This window comes from Protopterus annectens, chromosome 6.part0, assembly GCF_019279795.1.
Source record: "Protopterus annectens isolate FY-2018-M chromosome 6.part0, PAN1.0, whole genome shotgun sequence".
Classification (NCBI taxonomy): Eukaryota; Metazoa; Chordata; order Ceratodontiformes; family Protopteridae; genus Protopterus; species Protopterus annectens.
The window spans coordinates 861,609,108-861,622,414 of record NC_056737.1 but is presented as its reverse complement, the minus strand read 5'-3'; positions in this window follow the sequence as shown (position 1 = coordinate 861,622,414).

Here is a 13,307-nt window from a genome sequence, read left to right as displayed (position 1 = left end):
CAGCCTCTCAGCTATTTCACATCTGTTATCCCTGTACAGTGGACATTGTGATATATACTAGGGCCACCATATAAGAAGTTTGCAAAACCCGCTCCACATTGAGTCCAGTTGTTATGCACTCACAATCACCTCCACACAGGATATGAATGACAAACACAGACACACACACACACCTGTCATGTCTGGGATTAGAACTCCTACCTAACTAGTATATTACACTACAGCACTACGCAGTTATAGGACACACCATGGAGATTACTGGAGTACTTCTTCCCCAAAGGTTTATTTCACAGTGGATGACATCAGCAGGATTGCCAAAGTAGGGCATTTGAATTGTACTGAGTGTGAATAGCCGAAAATACATTGCTTTCTACACAGACACACACACACACACACACACACACACACACACACACACACACACACACACACACACACACACACAGTTGCCATGTCTGGAATTAGAACTCCTACCTAACTAGTGTATCACACTACAGCAGTACACAGTTATAGGACACACCATGGAAAAATACTGAGCTACAGCTTTCTGAAAGGTGTATTTCACAGTGGATGACATCAACAGCCTTGCCAAAGTAAGGTATTTGAATTGTAGGGAGTGTGACTAGCCAAAAAAGCATTGCTCTCTACACAGACACACACACAGTTGCCCTATCTGGGAATAGAACTCCTACCTAACTAGTTTATCACACTATAGCAGTATGCAGTTATAGGACATGCCACAGAGATTAGTGGGCTGCACCTTTCCCAAAGGTGTATTTCACAGTGGATAACATCAGCAGTCTTGCCAAAGTAGGGCATTTGAATTGTAGTGAGTGTGACTAGCCTAAAAAGCATTGCTGTCTACACAAAGACACACACACACACACACACACACACACACACACACACACACACACACACACACACACACACACACACACACACACAGTTGCCATGTCTGGGATTAGAACTCCTACCTAACTGGTTTATCCCACTACAGTAGTACACAGTTATAGGACATGCCACAGAGATTACTGGGTGACACCTTTCCCAAAGGTGTATTTCAAGGTGGATGACATCAGCAGCCTTGCCAAAGTAGGGCATCTGAATTGTAGGGAGTGTGACTAGCCTAAAAAGCATTACTCTCTACACAGACAGACACACACACACACAGTTGCCATGTCTGGGATTAGAACTCCTACCTAACTAGCTTATTACACTATAGCAGTTCGCAGTTATTGGACGTACCATGGAGATTACTGGGATACAACTTTCCCAAAGGTGTATTTCACAGTGGATGACATCAGCAGCCTTGCCAAAGTAGGGCATTTGAATTGTAGGGAGTGTGACTAGCCAAAAAAGCATTGCTCTCTACACAGACAGACACACACACACACAGTTGCCCTATCTGGGATTAGAACTCCTACCTAACTAGTTTATCACACTACAGCAGTATGCAGTTATAGGACATGCCACAGAGATTACTGGGCTACACCTTTCCCAAAGGTGTATTTCACAGTGGACAACATCAGCAGCCTTGCCAAAGTAGGGCATTTGAGTTGTAGTGAGTGTGACTAGCCTAAAAAGCATTGCTGTCTACACAGACACACACACACAGTTGCCCTATCTGGGAATAGAACTCCTACCTAACTAGTTTATCACACTATAGCAGTATGCAGTTATAGGACATGCCACAGAGATTAGTGGGCTGCACCTTTCCCAAAGGTGTATTTCACAGTGGATAACATCAGCAGTCTTGCCAAAGTAGGGCATTTGAATTGTAGTGAGTGTGACTAGCCTAAAAAGCATTGCTGTCTACACAAAGACACACACACACACACACACACACACACACACACACACACACACACACACACACACACACACACACACACAGTTGCCATGTCTGGGATTAGAACTCCTACCTAACTGGTTTATCCCACTACAGTAGTACACAGTTATAGGACATGCCACAGAGATTACTGGGTGACACCTTTCCCAAAGGTGTATTTCAAGGTGGATGACATCAGCAGCCTTGCCAAAGTAGGGCATCTGAATTGTAGGGAGTGTGACTAGCCTAAAAAGCATTGCTCTCTACACAGACAGACACACACACACACAGTTGCCATGTCTGGGATTAGAACTCCTACCTAACTAGCTTATTACACTATAGCAGTTCGCAGTTATTGGACGTACCATGGAGATTACTGGGATACAACTTTCCCAAAGGTGTATTTCACAGTGGATGACATCAGCAGCCTTGCCAAAGTAGGGCATTTGAATTGTAGGGAGTGTGACTAGCCAAAAAAGCATTGCTCTCTACACAGACAGACACACACACACACAGTTGCCCTATCTGGGATTAGAACTCCTACCTAACTAGTTTATCACACTACAGCAGTATGCAGTTATAGGACATGCCACAGAGATTACTGGGCTACACCTTTCCCAAAGGTGTATTTCACAGTGGACAACATCAGCAGCCTTGCCAAAGTAGGGCATTTGAATTGTAGTGAGTGTGACTAGCCTAAAAAGCATTGCTGTCTACACAAAGACACACACACACACACACACACACACACACACACACACACACACACACACACACACACACACACACACACACACAGTTGCCATGTCTGGGATTAGAACTCCTACCTAACTGGTTTATCCCACTACAGTAGTACACAGTTATAGGACGTGCCACTGAGATTACTGGGCGACACCTTTCCCAAAGGTGTATTTCAAGGTGGATGACATCAGCAGCCTTGCCAAAGTAGGGCATTTGAATTGTAGGGAGTGTGACTAGCCTAAAAAGCATTGCTCTCTACACAGACAGAGACACACACACAGTTGCCATATCTGGGATTAGAACTCCTACCTAACTAGCTTATTACCTAGCTTATTACACTATAGCAGTTCGCAGTTATAGGACGTGCCATGGAGATTACTGGGCTACAACTTTCCCCAAGGTGTATTTCACAGTGGATGACATCAGCAGCCTTGCCAAAGTAGGGCATTTGAATTGTAGGGAGTGTGACTAGCCTAAAAAGCATTGCTCTCTACACAGACACACACACACACACACACACACACACACACACACACACACACACACACACACACACACACACACACACACACACACACACACAGTTGCCATGTCTGGGATTAGAACTCCTACCTAACTAGTTTATCACACTACAGCAATACGCAGTTACAAGATGTGCCACTGAAATTACTGGGCTACAACTTTCCCAAAGATGTATTTCAAAGTGGATGACCTTAGCAGCTTTGTCATAGTAGGGCTATGGGGAGGGCAGTGTGTGTGCATGGGCCATAACCCAGTCATCTAGAGGTTGACACACCACATGCGGGCACACACAGGGTTATATTCCACAGGTACATGTATACAGCTGCGAGATGACTACTTCCTTGGACAGTGATGTTGCACAGCTAGCACTTGCACCACATAGTCTGTCATGCTGATAGATATTGGTGGTTAGTATATACCGTGAGTCGCATCCGAACCTCATGTGGTTGTGGCCATATGGCTGTGTGCTGGGTGGGACAAGCCTCATAATGGATTGCTCCTTGTCACAGTCACTCTCTTCCACACATCTGTGTATGTCTACTTTTGGCTTATTATAGTGTGTTGTCCTTGGATATATGTCTGTATTCCTATCCACTGTGTGTTCAAAGTATGAGTGGTGCATACCAAGGAGTGTCTGCACTAACATTTGCAACTGCCAGATATGTCTGGTCCACTGTTGTTTGCAGGCATGGGCTTCATTTTTTAAGTGTGTGAGCATGCCCAGTATGACCTTTCAGTATGCTGTTTTCTGATATTGCCTTCATTTCTCTGTGTGAGCATGCCCAGTATGACCTTCTGTATTGCATGTGTGGATTGATTTTAGGTAGTTTGTACTCCAGTGCAGACCATTGTGTTGTACATCTACAGGTAGCAAACTGTTTCTGCAGGGTATCTGTTGATCATTTGGCAATATGGGGACAAAGTGTGCAGAGGATAGTGTGTACGATAGGTGAGTGTGTCTGTGCTGCTTCAGCTACATGCTACTGCTGTTAGCAGACATATTCAGACATGTGTACTGTTACACACTGTGATGTTTTCTGTCATCATGTATTGTCAGGTGGACATTCCTGCTTACAGTGATGTCTTGGGGGACAAGGGGGACTGTAGCTGTGTGTGGTATTGTGGGCAGATGTCTACATATTCATGGTAGGTTATGGCATCCTGGTGGGGGAGCTGCAGACACTTGCAGCTGGGTCTGTGTATCCCGTTCAGCACCTTGGTACAGTTCTGGCAGAAGATCCCATACTTGTACATCCATGAATAATGTCAGTATGGCCTTATATTGCTATGGCAATACCTCACAGCTGTACAGATTCACACAGGTTACCCAGAGGCAGGGACCATGAGTCAGGACATTACCCCTATTGTGGTGTACAGGCAGGTATGTAGCCACCCATTTATGTGTTTACAGCCAGGGATAGTGTGTGCACACATCTTTGTGTCGGACATTGCACATTCCATGCTGCCCACACTCCCACCCCTCTCTGTTATTCTATCCTCTTCCTTACATTATGCATACATTCTCTGATAATTTCTCTATGGTTATCACCCCATCACAGCTGTGTGTTGGTGTTGGTCCACAGTTCATGCAGTAGGACATGGTGAACATGTTACTGTGGTTTATCTACATGGTCTTGCATATGACTTATGTGGAGTGAGTTGTGTTGTTATTCGGGTGTCCATGACATAACATGAATTGGCAGTTCGTGTGAGACACAGGCCCTTGGCAGAGGCCTGTGGGCCATTAGGTGTTGATGCGGGCCACTGCATTCTGTCCGTCCTACAGTCTCAGACCACCATACAGTATATCCCCCTGGGGTGACAGGGTAGGTGTGCTAGGTGTTCATGCCAATACCTTCTATCAGTCTTGCTCAGGTGGTGTGGATGCTGGCAGGGTGCTACCCACAGCTAGTGACACACCTGCATGAGACACCTGCACTGCATGCTGCATTCTATTGCTATTGCCATATACAGGTGGGGTCATATTGCATCCATTCCCCACAGCAGGGGTACAACCAGAGAGATACCTGTGGGTGATGTTTGTGTGAGCTGGGTGCATGTGTGCTATGGACAATACTTGCATCTGACACACAGATATGCATTGGGCATTCCAGTTATGCTTGCATGTGCAGGTACATCAGCTGGTTCCCAATACATCAGTCCTACCTCCTTTGTGATCTGCGAGTGTTTGGGCAGACAACACCAGTATCTCCTACTACAGGACGAGATAATGTGATGCATATCTGTATGTACTATTCCAAGGGTGTGTCCACTTCACAGTGACACAATATATACTGTATGTCTGGGGTACTTTCCCCTGTGTACTGCTTGTATATCTAGCCCAACAGCCATGCCATGTCAGTCTTTCAGATGGTGACGCATATTACCACCATACATTTACAATTGCTTACTGCTAGCTTGTGTTATATTGGTGGGTATTGTGTTTGGCACTGCTGTTGTGAGGACTTGTCCCTGTCATCAGCAGTAGTGGGCAATGGCCACCAGGTCTCACCTAAACATGCATACATACTGACCACTCTCACACAATATGAATCACACACCAACCCAACACACACATACCTGCATATTGTGCAGATGCTACAACCTATCCTGCTACCTTGCCCACCTCTGTGCATCTGTGCTCCACTGATATTATACTTACACATATATGTTATTACATTTCTACATAGGGTTGTGGGGGAGCACACCTGACTGTTACGACGTGTGTACATCGGATTGGGTGGGGGCACACCAGACCATTACTACATTTCTAAATAGGTTTGGGGGGGCACACCGGACTGTTACTACATTTCTAAGTAGGGTTGGGGGGAGCACACCTGAATGTTTTTACATTCCTACACAGAATTGTGGGAGGGGGACATACCTGACTGTTGCTACATTTCTATGCTGGGTTGAGGGAAGGGGCAAACCTAGCTGTTCCTACATTTCTGCATGGGATTGTGGGGGGACAGACCTGACTGTTTCTACATTTCTACACAGGATTGGGGGGACACACATGCCTATTTCTACATTTTATTCACAGGATTGGGGGGCACACCTGACTGTTACTACATTTCTGCACCGGATTGGGGGAAGGGGCACACCTGGCTGTTCCTACATTTCTACATAGGATTGTGGGGGGACAGACCTGACTGTTTCTTCATTTCTACACAGGATTGGGGGGGCACACCTGCCTATTTCTACATTTCTTCACAGGATTGGGGGAGCAGACCTGACTGTTACTATATTTCTACGCTGGTTTGGGGGAAGAGGCATACCTGACTGTTTCTACATGTCTACATAGGAGTGAGGGAAACACACCTGACTGTTTCTACATTTCTACACAGGATTGGGGGGGGGGCACACCTGACTGTCACTACATTAATACACAGGACTGGGGGGGTATAGTTGACTGTTACAACATTTCTACACAGGATTGGGAGGGCACACCTGACTGTTACTACATTTCTATGCTGGTTTGGGGGAAGGGGCACACCTGATTGTTTTTACATGTCTACATATTAGTGGGGGGGGGGGCACACCTGACTGTTACTACATTTCTACATAGGATTGTGGGGGGGCACACCTGACTGTTTCTACATTTCTACACAGGATTGGGGGGGGGGCACATCTGCCTATTTCTACATTCCTTCACCGGATTGGGGGGGGTGGGCACACCTGATTGTCACTACATTTCTAAGCTGGTTTGGGGGAAGGAGCACACCTGCTGTTTCTACATGTCTGCATTGGAGTGGGGTGGGGCACACCTGACTGTTACTACATTTCTACATAGGGTTGTGGGGGAGCACACCTGACTGTTACGATGTGTGTACATTGGATTGGGTGGGGGCACACCAGACCATTACTACATTTCTAAATAGGTTTTGGGGGGGCACACCGGACTGTTACTACATTTCTAAGTAGGGTTGGGGGGAGCACACCTGACTGTTTCTACATTCCTACACAGAATTGTGGGAGGGGGACATACCTGACTGTTACTACATTTCTATGCTGGGTTGAGGGAAGGGGCAAACCTAGCTGTTCCTACATTTCTACATGGGATTGTGGGGGGACAGACCTGACTGTTTCTACATTTCTACACAGGATTGGGGGGACACACACGCCTATTTCTACATTTCTTCACAGGATTGGGGGGGCACACCTGACTGTTACTACATTTCTACGCTGGTTTGGGGGAAGGGGCATACCTGACTGTTTCTACATGTCTACATAGGAGTGAGGGAAACATGCCTGACTGTTTCTACATTTCTACACAGGATTGGGGGGAAACACCTGACTGTCACTACATTAATACACAGGACTGGTTACAACATTTCTACGCAGGATTGGGAGGGCACACCTGACTGTTACTACATTTCTATGCTGGACGGGGGAAGGAGACACACCTGACTGTTTCTACATTTCTATGCTGGTTTGGGGGAAGGGGCACACCTGACTGTTTCTACATGTCTACATATTAGTGGGAGGGGGCACACCTGACTGTTACTACATTTCTACATAGGAGTGGGGGGCACAACTGACTGTTACTACATTTCTACATAGGATTGTGGGGGGACACCTGCCTATTTCTACATTTCTTCACAGGATTGGGTGGGCACACCTAACTGTTAGTACATTTCTACACTGGTTTGGGGAAAGGGGCACACCTGACTGTTTCTACATGTCTACATAGGAGTGGGGGGCACACCTGACTGTTACTACATTTCTACATATGATTTTGGGAGGGTATACCTGACTGTTTCTACATTTCTAAACAGGATTGTGGGGGGACACACCTGACTGTTTCTACATTTCTACACAGGATTGGGGAGCACACCTGACTGTTACTACATGTCTACACAGGATTGGAGGCACAGTTGACTGTTACTACATTTCTACACAGGATTGGGGGGCACACCTGACTGTTACTACATTTCTATGCTTGATTGGGGGAGGGGGCACTCTGACTGTTGACTGTTTTTACATGTCTACATAAGAGTGGGGGGAACACATCTGACTGTTTCTACATTTCTACACAGGATTGGGGGGCACACCTGACTGTTTCTACATTATTACACAGGACTTGGGGGCATAGTTGACTGTTACTACATTTCTACACAGGATTGGGGACACACACACCTGACTGTTACTACATCTTTACGCTGGTTTGGGAGAAGGGGCACACCTGACTGTTTCTATATTTCTAGACATGATTGGGGGGGGGCACACCTGCCTATATCTACATTTCTTCACAAGACTGGGGGGGGGGCACACATGACTGTTACTACATTTCTACATTGGTTTGGGGGAAGGGGCTCACCTGACTGTTTCTACATGTCTGTATAGGAGTGGGGGGCACACCTGACTGTTACTACATTTCTACATAGGATTGTGGGGGGACACACCTGACTGTTTCTACATTTCTACACAGTATTAGAGGGGCACACCTGCCTATTTCTACATTTCTTCACAGGATTGGGGGGGCACACCTGACTGGTACTAAATTTCTACGCTGGTTTGGGGGAAGGGGCTCACCTGACTGTTTCTACATGTCTACATAGGAGTGGTGGGCACACCTGACTGTTACTACATTTCTACGCTGGTTTGGGGGAAGGGGCACACCTGACTGTTTCTACATGTCTACATAGGAGTGGGGGGGCACACCTGACTGTTACTACATTTCTACATAGGATTGTGGGGGGGGGGCACCTGAGTGTTTCTACATTTCTACACAGGATTGCGGGGGGGCACACCTGACTATTACTACATTTCTACACAGGATTGGGGGGGACACACCTAACTGTTTCTACATTTCTACACATGACTGGGGGGTGCACACCTGACTGTTTATACATGTCTGCATAGGATGGGGGCACACCTGTCACTTGTACACATTTGCTATGACTGTACTGGTATGTCAGGTACTCCATTTCATTCTGCATTCTAACCTATCATGCTGACTAGAGGCATAACAATTTACTACAGGTCTTAGCTTCAGTTAACCTACATATTAGTGTCAGACTTCCTACACTTCTGAACTACTATCCCACTGCCTGACCTGCTGTAATCTGTCTGTGTAGGCCTTGGGGGGGCGGTTACCCATAGGCATCCTTCAGAGGCCATAGCACAGCCTCTGTTTGTGTTTGTCTACACCTGTCCTGCTGGCTGAGATTGTTGTTGGGTATGTGAACCATCCTGACTGGCATGTGTGAGTCATATGAACACTCGTGATGGCCCGCACATTTCCTGCAGTGGGTTTTGTCACCCTGTGTAGTACTGGCTACTTTGGTGACTCCAGAATTTGTTACAGATGTCATGGTGCCACTATGGGTGTCTACTGTCTGCTGGCATACCATTCAGCCACCCAATTCCATTGCATGCTTACATCCATACCTTGTCTATATCGGATGAGCATAGTGCACTCCCTGTACATAGTTGAGCACAGGTAGTGTCATGTTTGGCATCCCTTTTACTGTATGTGCGAGTCAGAGAGAGGTGTCATTCCCTGGGTCCCCACTGTGTCAGTGTATGTGCTATGGATTGCCTCTTTGCCAAGGCCAGGGCATACTGGGCACCCCTCCATCTGCCTACTGGTGCAGGCTCAGGTTGTTCTTCCTCTGAGTCACTCTGTGCCTGTGCAGGCCTTGGCATTGGTGGGGGCCTGTATGGCCCTGCCCCATGCTGTCCCTGCTGCAGTTGTTTCCACAGGATCATATTGTGTAGCATGGCACATACGATCACAATTTGAGTACATGTAGCTGGTGAGTACTGCAAGGCTTTACCGGATGTATCCAGGCACCAGAACCATGACTTGAGCATCTGAAACACATGCTCTATTATACGTTTGGTCTGTGTGTCTGCCTCATTATGGCATTCTTGTTTGGGTGTTTGTGCACTTCTGATGGGTGTCATCAGCCATGGCTCCAGTGCATAACCAGCATCCCTCACTAGGTGACCATAAGGGATGTCCCCACTGGCAAATCTCTGGTACAGCTGCATCAGATGCCAGATGTGGGAATCTTGATAACTTCCAGGGCTGCCAGCACACACATTCATTATAATGCCTTGGGCATCACACACAACCTGGTGGCAGTTGATGGAGGGGAAGCCCTTGCGGTTGATGTAGACCCTACCCTGATCACCAGGTGGTGCTTTAATGCTTATGTGCGTGCAGTCTGTAGCACCCACTACCTCAGGGTATTCTGCTATTTGGTGGAAGGGACGCATATTGCTGAGCAACACCTCAACGGTGTTGAGGAAACATATATGCTCACCAGCATGTGCTGACATGGCATCCAGGAACTGGTGGAATACTCTGGATGCTGATGCCTGTGAGATCATGATATCCCCAGTTGAGCTTTGGGAGGTACCTGTGGCTAGTATTCCTAGGCCTACACATACCTTGGTATCTGCTGGGATGGGTTCCCCTCTGTCAGTTCTCTGCGTCAGGCGTGGCCGGCACAGCTCAACAATTTGCTGTAGGAGGTCCCTGTCCATCCTATAGCTCTCCACTATCTCCAGCTCATGTAGCCCCTGGTAGGTTACCCTGGGTCTGTACACCCTTCTCCATCTCCTCACTGTGGGTTGGTTGACAGCATTCACATCCTCACCACCCTCAGCCTCTTGCACATGTTGTTGTATGATGCCTGCTGCAGCCCCTATCATTTTGTAGTTTTGTTTGTTAAAAGTTCCCCGCTTGTATGCACCGGTGGTATAGAGTATGGGAAAAAACAGAGGGAAAGGTGTTTGCATGGTTTATAGCAGTGTTCTGGGCTGGGTTGGTCTGCTGCCTGTATAATTAGCTGATTCTGATAAATTTCACCTGCCAGCTATGCTAGATCTCCTAGACTACTTTCCTACTGCTGTTTTTCCTTCCCAATGCCTTCCTGTTTAAGCCTGGGGGCTCGCCGCGCAAACAGAGTGCTGAAATGTGCACAGAGCTGCTATTTCCTGGTTCCCTTTTTTTTTCTTTAAAACCCAGTGTATGCGTGCACACCCACTTAGGCAATGTAAAGAGTGCTAGGCAGCTTCAGACACACCTGCAAGATGGGTTGCAAACTGGCTGAGTGACAGAACCCACAGGGTCAGAGTTGCTGGCGCCATGTCAGACTCAAAGCCTGTCACAAGTGGTGTCCCACAGGGCTCAGTCCTGGGCCCACTCTTGTTTGGCATCTACTTTTCTGAAGTACAAGCAAACACAGGAGGGTTATGGCTGACAAAGTTTGCAGATGACTGCAAACTGGGCGCCGTAGTTGAAAACACATCCGACACAGATATCCTTCAGAAGGGTCTCACAGAAATGGATAACTGGTGCCAGAGCCATGGCCTAAAGTTAAATGCCAAGAAATGCATAGTCATACACTTCGGGAAAAATAAGGTTATCCCTAGCTACCATATAGGTGGCAATCCCCTTAACACAGAAGAAGTTATTAGGGACCTGGGAACCCAGGTTGACAGTAGCCTTTCATTCGACACTCATATTGCTAAAGTAGTTAGGAAGACCTTCTACATTGCCCACCTTATCATGAAGGGATTCACATCTAGATCAAGGGAAGTCATAGTCTCCCTATACTCATCACTCATCAGACCAATGATCGAGTACAATGCCCCACTCGGAATGTATCTGACCCGACACTTGCAGCAGCTGGAGAGGCCACAAAAGTTCCTCACCAAAAGGATAAAGGGTCTCAAAAATCTGTCTTATGCTGCCCTACTGAAAGAACTCCAGTTATATTCAGTTGCTTACCGCTTGCTCAGAGGTGACCTATGCCTGACATACAAGGCCATGTCAAACCCAGATTTGATGAACATGCTTCATCTCAAACAATCTAGATCCCTCAGAGCCACAAGGGCGGGAGACTTAAACCTCGACACGGTTATTAATAGGACGTGCTGGAGGGATAGATTCATCACCCAAAGACTCCCTATGCTGTGGAACAAAATCCCGTTTTATGTGAGGCAGAGCACCTCGCTGGCCTTGTTCAAGAGGAATCTTGACCAATGGATGGGAGATCGCAGATACACCCCAGGGGTTACCTCAGTGTCACTGCTCGACGGAGGCACAGCAAAATAATGGGCATAGTTTCTCCAAACTAAAGGGGTGGCGTAAGCCACAAAACTATGGGCTAGGCTTATAAATGCCCTCGGGCAGATAGCCTAGTATGAACCTATGAACCTATGAACCCCCTTGCTTAGCTCTGCTAAGCTAGGAGCAAACCTGAGCCTCTGGGCTCCAATCCATTTACAGTAAACCTGACACCCCCCACCATGATGTCAGCTAACTCCTAGGCTTGCACCAAGCTGTTCCTGCTCTTACACTGTTGGGAGCTGATTACCTGCTGGGCAAATCTGGGATATACTATCATTCCCCTCATTTGCATAGGATTGCCAGCTAATGCATAGTTACATGTCTCACACTGAGCCTCCCCCCTTAGCAACCACTACTCACTGGCCATGTTGTCTTCTGCCTGCCATTGACTATAATGACAGAATAGTGATTTTAGTTAGAATACTTATTTTAGGTTTATTTTCTCCCATATCACATTTGCACGCCACTGCCCTATGCTTAAACGGCCAAGATGGGCTAAAAAAAAAATAAAAGTTGATTTTTTTATTTTTTACACTGTTTTCAATGCCAGTGGCCTTATACTTGGTCATTGATGGGTCTATATCACATTATCAAAATTCCAAAAGATCGAACACCATAAGCTCGACCTTGGAATCTCGAAATGTGATATACTCGAACGCTCAGAACAGCAAATTTTTTCCAAGGAAAAAAATTGCTGTTCCGAGAATAAACACACACAGCACAAGCACACCAAAATACATAATCCACACGTACGCACTTCACAGAACCCTACACTAAACCGTATATACACTACTAGCTATCCACTTACCTTAACCCAACCCTAACCCTAAGGTCCCTAACTAACGCACACTCACCTTACCCGCTCCCTACCCTAAGGTCCCTAACTAACGTACACTCACCTTACCTGCTCCCTAACCCTAAGGCCCGTAACTGTTACACACTCACCTTACCACGGTCCATTCACACACTTACCTTAACCTGATCCATCACCTTTGCACCACAGTTGAGGAAATAACAAAGCCGCAGAAACAACCCACCGAATACTTTCCCTAGGAAAATATTCAGTGTTCTGCAGCTTCGCTATTTCAAGTGTTCACTGAATAGGGGTCAATATTATAACATTCA